This window comes from Gossypium hirsutum, chromosome A12 (genome assembly GCF_007990345.1).
Source record: "Gossypium hirsutum isolate 1008001.06 chromosome A12, Gossypium_hirsutum_v2.1, whole genome shotgun sequence".
Taxonomy (NCBI): Eukaryota; Viridiplantae; Streptophyta; class Magnoliopsida; order Malvales; family Malvaceae; genus Gossypium; species Gossypium hirsutum.
In genome coordinates this window covers 9,013,925-9,030,433 of record NC_053435.1, presented here as the reverse complement: position 1 = coordinate 9,030,433, position 16,509 = coordinate 9,013,925, and the positions used below count along the sequence as shown (strand labels likewise).

General features: G+C 29.9%; 1 long non-coding RNA gene across 1 annotated transcript; it reads left to right on the top strand.

Annotated features, from left to right (window-relative positions):
- The first annotated feature begins 1,563 nt into the window (after positions 1 to 1,563).
- Positions 1,564 to 2,850, top strand: LOC107928695 (uncharacterized). The gene is made up of 2 exons (XR_001692678.2): positions 1,564 to 2,139; positions 2,477 to 2,850. It is a non-coding gene; the product is annotated as an uncharacterized lncRNA (long non-coding RNA).
- The last annotated feature ends 13,659 nt before the right edge of the window (positions 2,851 to 16,509 follow it).

Here is a 16,509-nt window from a genome sequence, read left to right as displayed (position 1 = left end):
ATCAACTTGTGGCTTGACTCTCTTATAAAAGTCCCCAGCGGAGTCGCCAAACTGTCGTAACCATTTTTTTTAAACGGGGATCGACTTTGGTTTTGAAAGTGAAAATTAAAACGGGAGTCGCCACCAATCCTTTTTGATGAGGTGTGATCGGGTCACCTTAAATTAATCATTTTAATAAAATTTAAGCTTTACTAAAACGATACTTTTTGGTCTACGAAAATCAAAAAATGAGTTCGGGAGTCGGTTACGCATGAGGAAGGGTTAGCACCCTCGATATGCCCAAAATTGGTACCTAATTGATTAATTAGTGTCTTAGTGTCGAAAATTTGAAAACTTGATAGAATTTAAAATACGATCCCTCTTTGTATTAATGCTAATTTAAAAAAAATAATTGTATAAATTAAAACGGATGTTAAGGACTCTCTCATCTCGAGGTAATAAAATATCATGTCTAGTAAGTTAGGACACAACATCTCGAACTTTGGGACTGAACTTGCCTTTTATTTAAAATTAATGTATTTTAACTTCTTTTAAAAGGATATTCGGTTAATTAGGATGAACGAGAAAAATCGAAACCCAATAAGTTAGGGCACGTTTCCCTGAATTTCAAACACCGAATATTACTTTTATGAAAGAATTATTTTCGTTGGGTAATTAATATAAATTCGTGGTAAAGTGGAATAGCAAAAAATGAGCAAACAAATATGAATTTCGATATCAATGAACATAACAGAATAAAAATAAATGCATAATAAGAATGATAAGATCAGAAATAGAGGAGTAAGACAAACAAGCAATGTAAGAGAATAATAAAAGATTAATAATAATTATAATAGTAAAAATAATAATAGTAATAATAGCTAAGTGGGAAATAGTAACAGTACATTAATAAGACAAATAATATAATAATAGTGATAGCACTAAAGAAAAGAAAAAAATATATATTAATAATAGTAATAAATATAATAGTAATAAATAGAAAATAATAGTACATTAATAATAATAGTATATGTTAATATCAATAATGATATGTATAAAAAAGGCAATAATAATATGGTAAAAAAATATGTTAATAAAAATAAAAATAGAAATAAAAATAATATTAATAATGATATTAATAATAGTAATAAAACAGAGAAAAGAAAAAATATATATATAACGATGAAAAGTAATGATAATAATTATTATAATAGTAATGATATAAAATCAATGAGGTACTAAGCAAATGGGTATAAAAGGAAAATATAATCATAGTAATAATAGTTGTAGTAATAATAATAGTAAGAAAAATAGTGATAATATAACAATAATAGTAATATAACAAGAGAATAATAATAATAATAATAGTAATGGAGATAATAATAATAATAATAATGATACTAATAATAATATAAATAAAAATATAAACAACAAAAAAAAATAGCAATAGCAATAATAATAATGGAATGAAGGTGATAATAATAATAATAGTAAATAATATGCAAGAAAATAAAATACAATTATAATACCATAATGTTAAATAATAAAATAAAATATAAAAGAAAAGAACGAAAAGGGGCTAATTTGAACTCTAGACAGAAATTTGGGGCGAAAATAATAAAATAAAAAGAAATGGGACCGAAATGCTAATATACATAAGTGTCAAAGCCAAATTAAAAAGAAATGAAATAAATGAGGCATGATTGAATGTTTGCGCAAATGGGAAGGACCTAATGCACAATTCCCCCATTTTCAATTAAAAGGCACATATTAGGCCTGATAAACGGGTTAAAGTGGAGGCCTTCTTTTTTTTAAAAAAAACTTAAAACCCCCTTTTTTATTTTTTTGTTTCCAGCCCTTTTTTTTTAAGAAAATAGAAAGCTTTTTTCTTTCTCTCCTTCCCCTTTTCTCCCCCATTTCTCTCTTTTTGGCTAGGGCTTCATACCCATCATCGCCACCGCCATTAAGGCCACCATGGACGGTGGTTGAAGGCAAGTGAAAAGGAGGGTTTTTCACCTCCGTTTAAAGAGTTTGAAAACCGAGCCTCCTCAAAACCCCCCTCAAAAAAATGATATATGAAAGAAAGGCCCCTTTTTCTCTCTTGAAATCGACTTCAGCGACGGAGAGGAGAATTTTGATGGCCGACCACGGGGCGTTCGGGTAAGGTTCTCCTCTTTTTGTTTTCTTTTTATTGATTTTTCTATTTAAAATAGATTTGTAATGAAAATAAAAAGATAAAAAAATATAAATTGAACAAAAAGAAACCGAACAACTAGAGACTAAAATCAACCTTTCTTGATTTTGTTTTCTTGATTTTTTACTGATGTGTGTGTAAAAAGCTTTTCTAAAAAAAGAAGAAGAAATTTCAATGACCAGGTTCTGGCTTTTAAAGCCAAGTTACAAGACTTTTATTTTCTATTTTTTGTCTTTTTGCTCTTGTTTCTTCTGCTACTTGACCTCTGTTGTTGCTGCTGTTTCTTGTTGTTTGTGTTTGCAGGGTATAGGAGTGTCAGACGCGTGGAGCGTGGTGACCAAGGCTGAGGGGCATGCGTGGGGCGTGGTGGCCAAGGCTGAGGGGTATGCGGCGGCTGAAGGTCTTGGTACCTAGGGTTGGTTGCTGAAAAATTTTAGGATAGTGGGCTAGTTGGACTTTTAGGGTTTTAATTTTTTTGAGCTGTAATTGGGTTAGTAATTTTGTTTGTAAATGGACTTTTAATTTGGACTATTTTATTTGTGTTTATTTTCCTGGGCCAAAATTGGCTACTACAATGTGTTTCGCGATTGCTCTTTTACAAGGCAGATTATGTAGGGCCTGGGGGGTAGCTTTCTCCACAAACAATAATGAACAAGAATAGAAAATGTGGTTAGCAATTGAGTTTACAAGGGCAAATATAACAATATGTAAGACAATAGCAATAACATTCTGGGCAGTATGGTATAATCGTAACAAAATGTATCATGGGAATATAGGGCAAAATGTTTATGGAGTCATTTTTCATTTAAGCATATATAGCAGAAGCGAATGGCATGGAAAGTTTCATAGTAAATATGCAGAAGGATGTGGACAAATTATGGAGGCCACCATAACAACACATAATGAAAGTGAATTTTGATGCCTCTTTCAACAGACCACAAAGAAATCGGTACTAGGAATCCTTGTTAGAAATTATGAAGGGTTAATTATGGGTGCATGTACTTACCCGATTGACCACATATTGGATCCAGCAATGGAAAAAGCACGTGCATGCTTACAAGCTTTACAGTTTTTCGAGGACTTGGGTTTTTGATAGATTTTGGTAGAGGAGGATACATTAACGATAATCAGAAAGATAAAATCCACTAAGGAGGATAAATCAGTAATAGGTATGGTGATTAGAGCTAGTAAAGACAAAGCTGAGACATTTGAAGAAATAGAGTTTCGTTATATACCTCGAGAAGTGAATGCAGCCTTCCATGGTTTAGCTCAGAAAGGGAAGCGGTTTGAATAGGCCAGATACTATATTGAAAAGGCCTCACCGAGAGTGGAAGAGTTGGCTCGGAGGACAGAAGACAACTGCAATTGGAAGAAAATGAGGGAAGTTTCGAGTGAAATCAAGGGAAATATGTTATGAAAGCTCTGATGAGTTATGATCAGCCAGAAAAATGCAATCAGGACTATTAATTGTTCATGCAAAGGGAGATTGCGCATTTAAGATTGCTTGATCTTGCACTGGTGATGAATTGATTCAGGGAAGAAGAAGAAATTGTTCAATTGCCCTCTAGTTTTTGTTTAGCTTTGGTTTCTTTAGATTTGGCTGTTTGGTTTTCTTTTCTTTTTTTTTTTTAGGAATTTTTTTATTTATTGCATCGGCATTGTTGGCCAATAGGGATAAGGCAGGTTTAAATGTCGAGCAAGAGTTGTAAACAGTTGTTTCTTCTTTTTAATATTTATTATCAGTGCGATTTTCCATTCAAAACAAAATATATCAAATATTATCTAAACTAGGTCATGTTTGATAAAGTATAGAAAAATTCAATCAACTAAAAATTAATATTTTTAACAATTTAATTTTTAAAACATGACTGATAACTCACAAAAAAAATTACTGGATAATTTTTTTTGTAGAAAATGATAAGTAGACAAAGACTTATCACTTAATAGAAAACAAATTTAATGGTTTTTTTTTTGTTTCATTTCAATTAAGATTATATTATCTTTTATCAAACAATTTAATTATGTTCAATATTTAATTTTAAATAAAATACCAAATATATTTTATAACTTAAATTCAACACTTAATTTTTTGGTACTTATTTTTCTAACAATAGTTTTTTAGCACTTAAATTTTTCATTTTATCAAACATAGCCTAAATAGTTAAGGAATAAAGATAAATTTAGCCCCTGGCTGTAACACCCTTAACCCATATCCGTAGTCGAAATTGGGTTAAAGAGCATTACCGTAAAACCATAACATCAAAACATTCATTCCAAATCATTTCATGAATCACATCATATTCCATTCAAACACATGCATATCATCTTTTATTCGAGTCTTCGAGGCCTTAGAAACACTTTAGAAATGATTCCGAACTAAACTGAAACATTTACAACTTTATGAAAAAAGATGAAAAAATTCACACTACAGGGGTCACACGACCATTTAGCCAGGCCGTGTGACTCACACGGCTGAGACACACGCCCGTGCCTCTGGCTGTGTGGATAAGAAATAAGCCAAATTCAAGCCATTTCTTTCACCCAATTCAATCATAACTAAATAAACCATTTGCACATATGACCAAGGTATTGAAACATGTTCAACTATACATAAAATGACCAATTTCTATTCAAGCAATGTGCCATAAAGGCACCTCGAACACATACTTTAAACATACCTAAACATGTGCATATTTAACCATTTAGCAACTAACTTGTCTTACTAAAACATACCACTTTTGACATATACCAACCTTACCAATTTAGATTCACACCATAACAAAATAACTTTACCATTTGAACCACTTCTCTTATGTGTCAAAACCATACAAATGACACAAAACTAGCCATTACCAAATGGTTCCAACATCCAATATATATAAATATCAAATTTAGGTCCAAATGGTCATAATTAAACCAAACATATTTGATTAAATGATTACTTTGCAAACGTGCCAACACATACCACTTTAGGCATAAAATCATGCATCAATTTTATCATATAACACCAACCATTAAGCATCAAAGTGCCAAAAGCACACCAACCATCAAGGCATCAAAATAACATAAGTTTCACAAATTCAAAGCAACATTACATGCCAATATCACACACAAACATACCAATTTGGCCATTCAAAACATATCATCACTAAACCATTTCAACATTAACCATCAAGCCCAAAAATGCCAAAATTTCATCAATCATAAAACCATATTTACAAGCCAAACATAGTGGTCATGTCATCAAGCACAGAACACTTATACATACCATTATAACCTCGACCAAAGCTTAAAAAAACTACCGATTAAATCGATAGATAGTGTGATGGATCTTCAACTAGCTTTCAACCTGATCGAACTTCCGATAATTTATAGGGTAAAAGAAAACTACGTAAGCAATGAATGCTTAGTTAGCTCATATAAACTTTAAGCATAATATTCCATTTCAATATTAAAATTTATAGAATAAACATAAATCTGTGCCAATGCTATAAGATTCATAAATCGATATGATCATAAACTCACAAATAAGTAAGTTTATTAATGTCGCATATTTATTGACCATTCATAACATGATAGGATTTCATAAGACATAATATATATCATCAATCCCTTTTATAAGATTACATCTTTCTATTTACTTACTTTCCATTTCATCCCCAATGCTTATCATAAGCCTAAACAACATTATTAACTCTTGATTCAATGTATACATCCATAGCATTAGCAATTTTCTCACATATAATACATCATAATACATGTAACAGCTCGTTTTCAGTGAAATCGAAACAGTGGTCTAGGGGCCATAAATCCAAATTCTGAAGAAAATTTATTTTAATATTATTTTATGGTCTACAGTATGATAGAAATATCGTATGAAAATTTTGTTAAGAAATTTTACCGTTTACATGTCTAGCTTGATAAAAAGGACCAAATTGCATAAAGTGCAAAAGTTAAATTCTAGTAGCTAAAGGTATCAAATAGCTATGGAGTTTAAAATTGGAGGTCCTTATGTGGCAAATAAACCATTTAGAGGAGTTAGTAGATAAGGATGATTATTCATCATTGGAATTTAGTAAATTATTAAGGTTAATTTTGAAAAGTAAATGATAAAATGATGATAAATAAATAAAATAAAACAAATTTTCATCATTTTCATCATCTGTCCTAAAATAAAACATGGAAACTCTAGATATGGAAGCTTGAAGATAGACAAGCTTATTTTGCTTAATTAGGTGAGTATTCTTGTCCTGTTTTTAATGGTTTTTATGTTTCCGATATCATAATCGTTTAATCTAGCTATCTCGGGGATTAATTTGTAAAACTGTTAAAGTATTAGGGTTTTTATATGGATGAGTATAGTTGAATTTTGAATTTTTATGGTAGAAAATGAAAGGTTGTTAGATAAATAACTTTTGTAAAGAGAATTTTGATGAAATTATGATTTAAAGACTAAATTGAAAAGATAAAAAATTTATGGAAAACTTCTAAATTGGGTGAAAAATATGAGCTACTATTGATATTTATAAAAATCAGTTGGAGTTGAAATAAGGATTAAATTGTATGAATTTCATTTTCCGAGCCTACGGACTAAATTGTAATTAATTAAAAGTATAGGGGCAAAATAGTAATTTTACCAAAGATGTGTATTGGATTGAATTGAATATGAATTGTATTAAATTGAGTTAAATTCATTCGTATAGATCTGTGTAGCGACGTAAAAAAATTTTCTTTGGGTCACTAATTGAGGCGATTATTTAAAATTTTGAAAATAGAATTTCGGTTTTAAAGAGAAAAGGAGTCGCCATTGATCTTTTTTCTAGGTGTGATCAGACACCTAATAAATCATTCTTTTTAGAAAAGAAAACTTATTCTTGAACAAAAATGGAGGCCGAATTTGGGTCTACACGAAAATCCAGAGAAAAATAGGGTTCGGGAGTCGGTTACGCACGAGGAAGGTATTAGCACCCTCGCGACGCCCAAAATTGGTATCTTTATTAAACATGTGTTGTCTTAATTTTCTAAAATACGAGTTCAGTTTAAATTTTAATCATGATCCGATCAAAACACGAGAATTTTTAAAATTTCAATTTCTTTTGAGAAGGGCGTTCCGTTTTTAACATGAGCCGATGATATTCACCCAACATAGCGATGAAATCAATGGCTTAATGTTAAACCGGCGCGTTGCCTTATTTATTGAAATTAGTTAAAAACAAGAATGAAAATATTTCTAGATAAAGAAAGTAAAAGGAAACTATATTGATGTTGAAATAAGATATGAACAAATAGGCTAAATTCGGAACAGACAAATAATAATAAAAAGTTAAGAATATAGGAAGCAAATAATATATAAAACATTAACAATGTATATACGATAATAATAGTATAAAACAAAAATAATGCATATGATACTAAACATGATAATAATAGTACTAATGTAAACATGAAATAGTAATGAACATATATATAAAATATACAATACTAGATTAAAAGTATATACAATATGTATTGAAAGCAATAATAATAATAATAATAATAATAAACAATGATAATGATATATAAATATATGTATGTATTAAAATATATAAGTAATAATAAGAATAAAAAATATATACATAGTATTAAAAATATATATAATATATCGTTAAAAATACGTGCATAATGTAGTTATTAAAAATAATATATATTCATAAGATAATATGTAAAAAATGTAATATAGCATTAGAAATATATACATGACATATATAAAGATATAATAATAAAAAGATACATATACGTAATATATATATAATAAAAACATGTATATATATTATAGTACTAAAATATTTACATAGTATACGCCTATTAAAAATAATAATAATGTTAAAAAACAACTATTAATATTACATAAATATACACATATACATATATATATTAAAAAATACATAATAATATTAAAAATATGTACATACTATATATACATATAATATAGTTATTAAGAAAATACATACAATATATAATATTAAGAATATACACCATACATATGGTATTAAAAAATATAGTATTATAAAAACATAATATATACATATAAGTATTGATTTAAAAAAAATAATACTAATAATAGTAATAGTAAAATACTAATAAATAATAGTTATAGTAATAATAAGAACGTATAAACGACAATATGTACAGGGGAAAATAAAAATAATAAAAGAAAATTAGTAACGCTATGTATACGTAAACATAATATAATAAGAATATTAAAATAAAGTAATTAGAAAATAATACTATGTACAAAAATATATACATAATATGGTATTAAAAATATATACATATATAACATAATATTTAAGAATGTATACATAAAATGATATAAAATACATACATGGAATAGTATAAGAAATATATAACTAATGACATTAAAAATATATACATAATATATATACAATATATACAATATATACCTATATTATAAATGATAATAAAAAAAATATTCATACACTACATAAATACGTACATATATATAAATAATAATAGTGTTAGAAATATACCATATAGTATTAGAAATATACATAATATATACATATTAGAAATAATAATAATAATGTTACAATACAATTGTTAATAATATTACCTAAATATATTCATATATATATATTAAAGATATATATAATAACACATAATAATAATAATAATATAACGACAAATACAATAATAAATAATATAAAAAAGGCAAAAATAATATAAAAATCAAATTAAATCTGGAAAAAGGACTAAATTCGAAGCGAAAATCAAGTTTTGGGGCGAATTTGAAATAAAAAGAAAGAGAAAGGGCTTATTTGAACACGCGAGAAACGTAAGGGGACTGAAACAGCAATATTTCCTTCCCCTCAAACGCAGCGCATCATCAGAGATTAAATTGAAAAGCGCAAAAAATTATGGGGCCAAATTGAAAATAAAAAATGACTTAATTGCAAAAGAGTGAAAAAGCGGAAGGACCGTGCGCATAAATAACCCATTAATCAAAAACACGTGGATCCTCTAGCGGGTCGGGTCGGACGGATCGGGTATAGGCCAAAACGACGTCGTTTTGGGGTTAAAGGACAGCCCCCAAAACGACGTCGTTTTGGGAGGCTATATAAGGCTAAATTTTTTTTAAAAAATTCATTCTTTCATATGTTTCAAAAAAACTCACCTCTCTTTATTTTTTTCTCTGCAGGAAGGGTTCTACTCCGGTGAGATCCGACCAGTCATCACCGCCGGCCAACGTCGCCGGCCGCCGTCGGTCACCGTACACGGTGGCCGAAAAGGTAAAAGTTTTATTTTTTTCGCTTTTTTTCTTTTTTTTAAAAAAAACTTATTAATATACCTTATATATACATAGAACACAAATAAAAATGAAATATTTATAAGTATATGCATAGTTTCAAAGAAAGAAATAAAACAAATCAACAACCTTTCGTGTTTGCTATTTGTTGTCTTCTTTATGTGCTTGAATCTGATTTTTTGATATTGTGAAGACTGTTTTTGTACTCTAGAAATTTACTGCTTTGTATTGATAAAAACAACCGACCCTTTTACAAAGTTTTAAATCGACTTTTATAGCCATTGTACAAAAATCTCTTTCTACTTTCTGTCTTTTCGTTTTAATTGCTTGCAGGTGCTGTTGAGCGGTGCTGCAGAGTTGGTGGCCGGTGCAAATGGGCTGACGTCGGTGGCGTGGTGTCAGAGGGTGGTTGCGGCGCAAGTGGGAAGGTGGCTAGGTGGCTAGGGTTTCTTCATTTATTATTTTTTTTTTGTTTTTAGGTTAGGGCTAGGGTTAAATGTGGGCTAAGTGTGGGTTAATTTAGATGGATGTGGGCTGATTGGGGTTTGGGTAAGTTAGGTGGGTTTTGGTTTTTTTGTTGTAAATGGGTTTAATTTGTGGTAGGCCAAAATTGGCCTGCAACAATCTGGATAGACCTAGTACAGAATTGGATCGGGGAAAAGAAAAAGTATCAGACTAGTAGCCTTCGTATCTACGAAAACTTATCGAGGTAAGTTCGTGTAACTAAATTGTATATTATTGATCACATATCCGACAAGTACAGAGTCCCGTTTGAACCTTAAAAATTTGATGGATACAAATGACATGTCATTAGGGTTCCCGGATTGGTTGTGGTCCTGCATGTATTGCGGACACACCACATCATTTATGAGCATCCCAATATTTGGCTCTCACGAGCTTCCCGATTAATGACTCTCTTGAGCTTCCCGATTTATGGCTCGCATGAGCTTCTCGATATACAACTCGATTGAGCTTCCCGTTATATGGCTCGAAAGAGCTTCCAGTTTACATGCTCGTATGAGCATTCCTAAATATGAATTGATGGATTATAGTTTTGTACACTTTATGTGTACTTCTTATGTATCCAACGATATTTTAAATGGTTCAAGGACACAGTTATGTTACGAGATTATATGAGAATGACATGAACTATTACTAGAAATGATATTACATGATATATTTTGAAACTTGAAATGGAATGATACATGTATATGGAACTTGCTTGGTGATTATGTTCACCCATATTTATGGAATATTATATGAAATTCACATGGCTAACATGTTAAGGATATGTGTATAGGCTTTTAGCCAAATTGATTTGGATATGTTATGAATGCTTACCTTAAATGTGAATAAATGGTAAGTTAAATTCCATGTTATACAAACTTACTAAGCTTAAATGCTTACTCTGTTTTATTTTCCATGTTTTATAGTAATTCGAAAGCTCGATTTGGTTCTAAGTTGGTCAGAGCTACTTCACACTATCCATCAGCCTTTTCGGTACATATAGTAAACTAATTTTGGTTATAATGGCATGTATAGGTTAATTTGGCCAATGTTGGCATATAAACATTTTGCTGAGATTAGTCATTTATATGGCTTGTATTTGGTATATATATATAGCCTTGTCATGTTTGATATGTGTTTATATGGTTGAATGATGGTGAAATTATATGTATGTTGATGATTGGTTTCAAATTTAATGTTTAGTATAAATTTGCATATATGAGTATTTGGTCAATTTGGTAAGTATGAATTCTTGGATATTTGTAGTGTTATGCCATGTATAAAATTTGGTTTTGGCTTGGTTGAATGCCTTGATATAGATTGTTGATGTTCAAAAATGTTTGGTTAGGTTGTTGGCAAATTGGGTGAGAAATGTGGCTTGGAAATGACGTATTTTTGTTCAAACGGGCAGAGACACGGGCTTGTGTCTTAGCCGTGTGTGACACACGGCTAGGTGACACGATCGTGTGTCCCCTGTATCTTTAATTTGCAAAAAACAAAATGCTCACATGGCCTAGCACACGGGCGTGTGGCTTGATCGTGTGACCCAAGTCAGAGATTTACACGGGTATGGACACAGGTTGGGGCACGGTCGTGTGCCCCTATTTCGAATACCCACACGGCCTGAGACATAGGCATGTCTCTTGACCATGTGAGTCACACGGCCTGGCCACACACCCGTGTGCTATGCCGTGTGAGCATTTTGTTTTCTACAAATTAAAGATACAAGGGACACACGATCGTGTCACCTAGCCGTGTGTGACACACGGCTGAGACACAAGCCCGTGTCTCTACCCGTTTGGACAAAAATGGGCTATTTCCAAGCCTCATTTCTCACCCAATTTGCCAAAAACCTAACCAAATATTTTTGGTCATCAACAACTGTGTGAGTCACACGGCCTGGCCACACGGGCGTGTGTCCTCTGCATCTTTGAAAATTTTAAATATTTTTTGAAAAATTCTTTGAGTACCCGATTTAGTCCTGATTTGTTTCTAATGTGTATTTTGGGCCTCCAAGGCTCATATATAGGACAAAATGTATTATTTTGATTGATTTCTGAGATGACTATAATATGATGTGAAATTTCTGTCTAATTGTTTTGTAAACTTCGGTAATGCTCTGTAACACTGTTCTGGCGACGGATTCGGGTTAGGTGTGTTACAATACATCCTAACTACGTACCTACTGTTTCATTTTCTTTTCTTATCCGTTTTGTATCCATAATACAAGTATAATCATAAACATCAATCATATCCACAAGCTTGGCATAAGCCTTAACACATCAACAAAACATGTTAGTTCATTTAAACATGGTTCATATGAATTTGACATGGATAACCATTATACTTGAATATGATTCAATTGGATTTATCATCCATCACAACATATAATGTTTTTCCAGGTATCACCATTCCATTGAGTTTCATATAAACATGTCTTAGTTCTCATTGAACACTTACCATTTCATTTGCATACACATGAGACATAAACATAACATTAACCATAGCCACAAGCTAGTGATTAAACACATAACTTAGCAAAATCATCACATGGTAAGATATGGTACATAACATAGCATCACTTATACCAAACCTTTCATAAACATGAATATTCATACTTTGATCATTGGTACATCATACCTTTCTATATTTTTCATAGTAAAGTCAATTGGAACCCTTACCAGAGCTCACACAAAGTGTGCTAAATGATGGTCGTAACTGTCCCTTTTCATATTCGATGGTCGAAACCATCCATTTTCATTAATCGATGGTCGTCACCATCCCTTTTCATAGTTGATGGTCGTCACCATCCCTTTTCATAATAGATATTCAAAACCATCCCTTTTCATATTCGATGGTCGCTAATACACCGTTAGATTTACGTCGTCTTACAACATGATAACTTGTATAATAACATATATATTGATTCATTTTCAATAAAATCATATATTAACATTAAATTTAATCAAAATTATACATAATACAATTCATACGAACTTACCTAACTAAATTGCAAAAATGTCAAAGTACAGGGGTATTTTGATAATTTTTATTCTCCTTGATTTTCCACCCGATCTTGATCTAAATTAATAATTTCATTCAATCTATTAACTCAGGTAGTAAAATAATGTATTTTATGCAATTTAGTTATTTTTGACATTTTTATAAAATTGCCTCTAAAGTTTTACTTTTATTCAATTTAGTCCTTGAGCTTAAAACATGCAATTTAACTTTTTTTCCCAAATTCAAGCTTATCCTAATGCTCATGGCATCAAATAAAACCCATTTTTGTAATAATTTCACAACAAATCCTTATATTTTTACCATTTTAATAATTTAGTCCCTAATCGACAAATTCATCAAAAATTACTTAACAAAATACTTTTAAATAATAACTAATATTTCAAATTCATCATTTAACATAAAAATTATTAAATTCATCAATGACAACATTCAAAATCTTTAACAATTTCAAAATCGAAGGTACAGACTAGCTTAACCTAATTATAACGATATCAAAAACATAAAAACTAAAAGAAATGAGTGAAAAATAGCTTACCATGGAAAGGTATAGCCATGGCCGAACCTTGAAAGCCTTTGAAATGGCTTCTCATGCTATTTCTTCTCTTTTCGTGGAAAATGATGAATAATAAAAGAAATAAAACAACATTTGGTTTTTATTGTAGTTAATTTAACATATTAAATTAATAATTATTTTAACATAAAAACAATTCATTTAACACAAATATTACCGTCCACTATTTTAAGGATGGTTAATCTACCCATTAAGGCCATCCAATTAAAATTCTTTAATCAATTAACACTTTAAACTAATAGCAATTGACTTTTTTTAGCTTTTACAATTTAGTCCTTTTCCTTAATTAACTATCCAAATATTAAAATTTCTTAACGAAATTTTAATAAAACCTTAATAACACTCTGTAAATATTTATAAGAATATTTATGGGTCGGCTTATAGAAACGAGGTCCCGATACCTCATTTTCTAAAAACACTTGACCTTAGAATCTTACCATTTAAACTTAATAAATCACTTATATATCATAAATTATCAAATCAAAAACCTTTTTAAAATCACATTTGACTTGTAAATATTAAATAATAATATTTACAAACTTACTCATCAGATTTGTGGCCCCAGAACTACTGTTTCTGACACCACTGAAAAACAGACTATTACACTAGCATTTACTCATTTTATGATTTTGGTCCTCAACCTTTCAATTTTAGTCAAATTGTTTGCTTTTAGATAGAAAACTGACTGAACAATTAAAAAATTTTAATAGCATTAACATGGTAGCTCATATTGCATTTCCCGTATACTTCACGGCTAATATGGATAAATTTTCTAAAAGTTTTTTTAAACTTTTTTTAAATTTGTTGATTTTTTAAAATATTTTGTATTTTTTTTAAAATTTGTTATGAATTATCTGTGGACTGTTACACGAGTGGCCACATCAATGTCGTTAAAATTTTAACAATTCAGTCAGTTTTTTTTTCCAAAAGTAAGCAATTTGACTAAATTTTAAAATTTGAGGGTCAAAATGGCCCCCAAAAAATAGGGATCAAAATGATAAAATAGATAAACATTGAGGGCTAAATTTATTATTATGTCGATAATTAAAAAAGAACAAGAGTTTTATGTTAGAAAACAATAAAAAAACTATAATGATTAATCTATTGGTATATATATTTGAGAAGTAAATACATAATTTTTAAATTTTAAATTTTAACAAACTTTCTTTTTAAAATAATTTAAATATGTTTAATAAGCGAATAAATTAAATCATTTTTTGTCAACTTCGAGGTAAGCTTTTTACGAGAATTTAAGATTTAGTAGTTTATAATTTGCAAAGTTAAAAATTTGAAAACTTGGATAAAAATTTTAATTTAAAACTAAATTAAAATATAAAACAATTAAAATTATGTTTTTTTTTATATGTAGGCTTTCAAATTTCATTTTCGTGCAATGACTTTTAAGTATTTCTGTTAATGTTTGATTAACAATTCAACGTAATACATGGTTAAAATTAAATAATTATTTTATTTTATTTTGATAATTGGAGGAGGGGAATAGGATTGCTTGGGAATAGGTTGTTAGCAAATAATAATTTTATTTTACTTAGAGATAATTATTTATTTTTTGTAATTATTATCTAATTAAATAGGTAATATCTAAAATTCCGAAGAAAAAAAAAGGTATATATTTAGTTATGTTATAAATTAACAATTCTAAACGTGTAACATTCTCTACAAACTACCATGATCGAAGTGATGTTATATCAGGAATATGCATAGTATATTTTTCGAGTAAATGAAATGTGATACATCAGTGTTAATAGAGAAGGTTATTAGATACTGGAGAAATTTGAAACACATAATATATTGTGAGATATTAATCCAAGGTATAGACTAAATTGTAAAATTTTGAAAAATGAAGGAGTCAAATTGTAAAATTTAAAAGATAATTGGATTAAATTGAATTAGTGGGAAACAATGGGACTAGATTTCAATTTTATTAAAAGTGAAAAATGGCTCAAATGTGAATATCCAAGATTGTAAAGAGCAAAATAGTTATTTTCCAAGTGAATATTTTTGGTAATATTATGAAAATGCCCTTAAACATGTGTATTGAATTACTTGATTGAGTGTAAATTAATGTGAGCCCTTAGATTAAAGATAAGTCATACTTATTATATTTATTAAATCATGAATTTTTTTCAATATTTTAGCCACTAGATCTGGATGAAAAGTGGGATTGAATAATGGCCCTTGGACTGAAATTATTATATTAAGATATTTTATTATTTTTGTCGATACAAATCTCAACAAGGGAAGAATTAGAGAGGAGAAGGTGGTAGTACAAAGAAGACAGATTTACCTAAATAGACGGAGAGCCAAAGGACGACAACAGGTGGAGGAAGTAGGCTGTGAGGATAATTAAGGGAGTAAGTACTTAAGGTTGCTAATGGGAAAGAAGGTCCCTTTTTCATCGCTAAGAAAGGTATTTATAGGAGATACCTCTTGCCTAATAGTGGTTTACGTAAGGTGGTTATCATCCAGGAGTACTTGAGGGATTTGCATAATGGTCTCCTTTCTATTATTCCTTTTAAGAAATAATGAGGTTGTTATGCCTAGGTGGGTTCTAATGGTCTTTGAAAAGAGTGTTCACACTAAGAAGCAGGTGGCTAGTTTGAGATCTTGAGTAGTCGAGGACAACCCAACAGATGGGAGGAAGAGAATCATCTTCAGGCATCCATTCAGTGCCTTCTAGAAATGCCACATTTTTAACTTGAGTAGGGGTATAACAATTGTTCCCTCTAGTTGAAAGGTAGGTTACAAAGTGGTCTATCTTGAAACATTCCTACTTACGAGTTGTGCGAGGGGAGAAATGATCGAGAGGTATGACAATGGATAGCTCAGGAGGTACTTACAACATGTTGCCTAATGTGAAAAGGTGCATGAAGGCTTCTAGAACATTTTCAATAGATGTTGGATTGAATC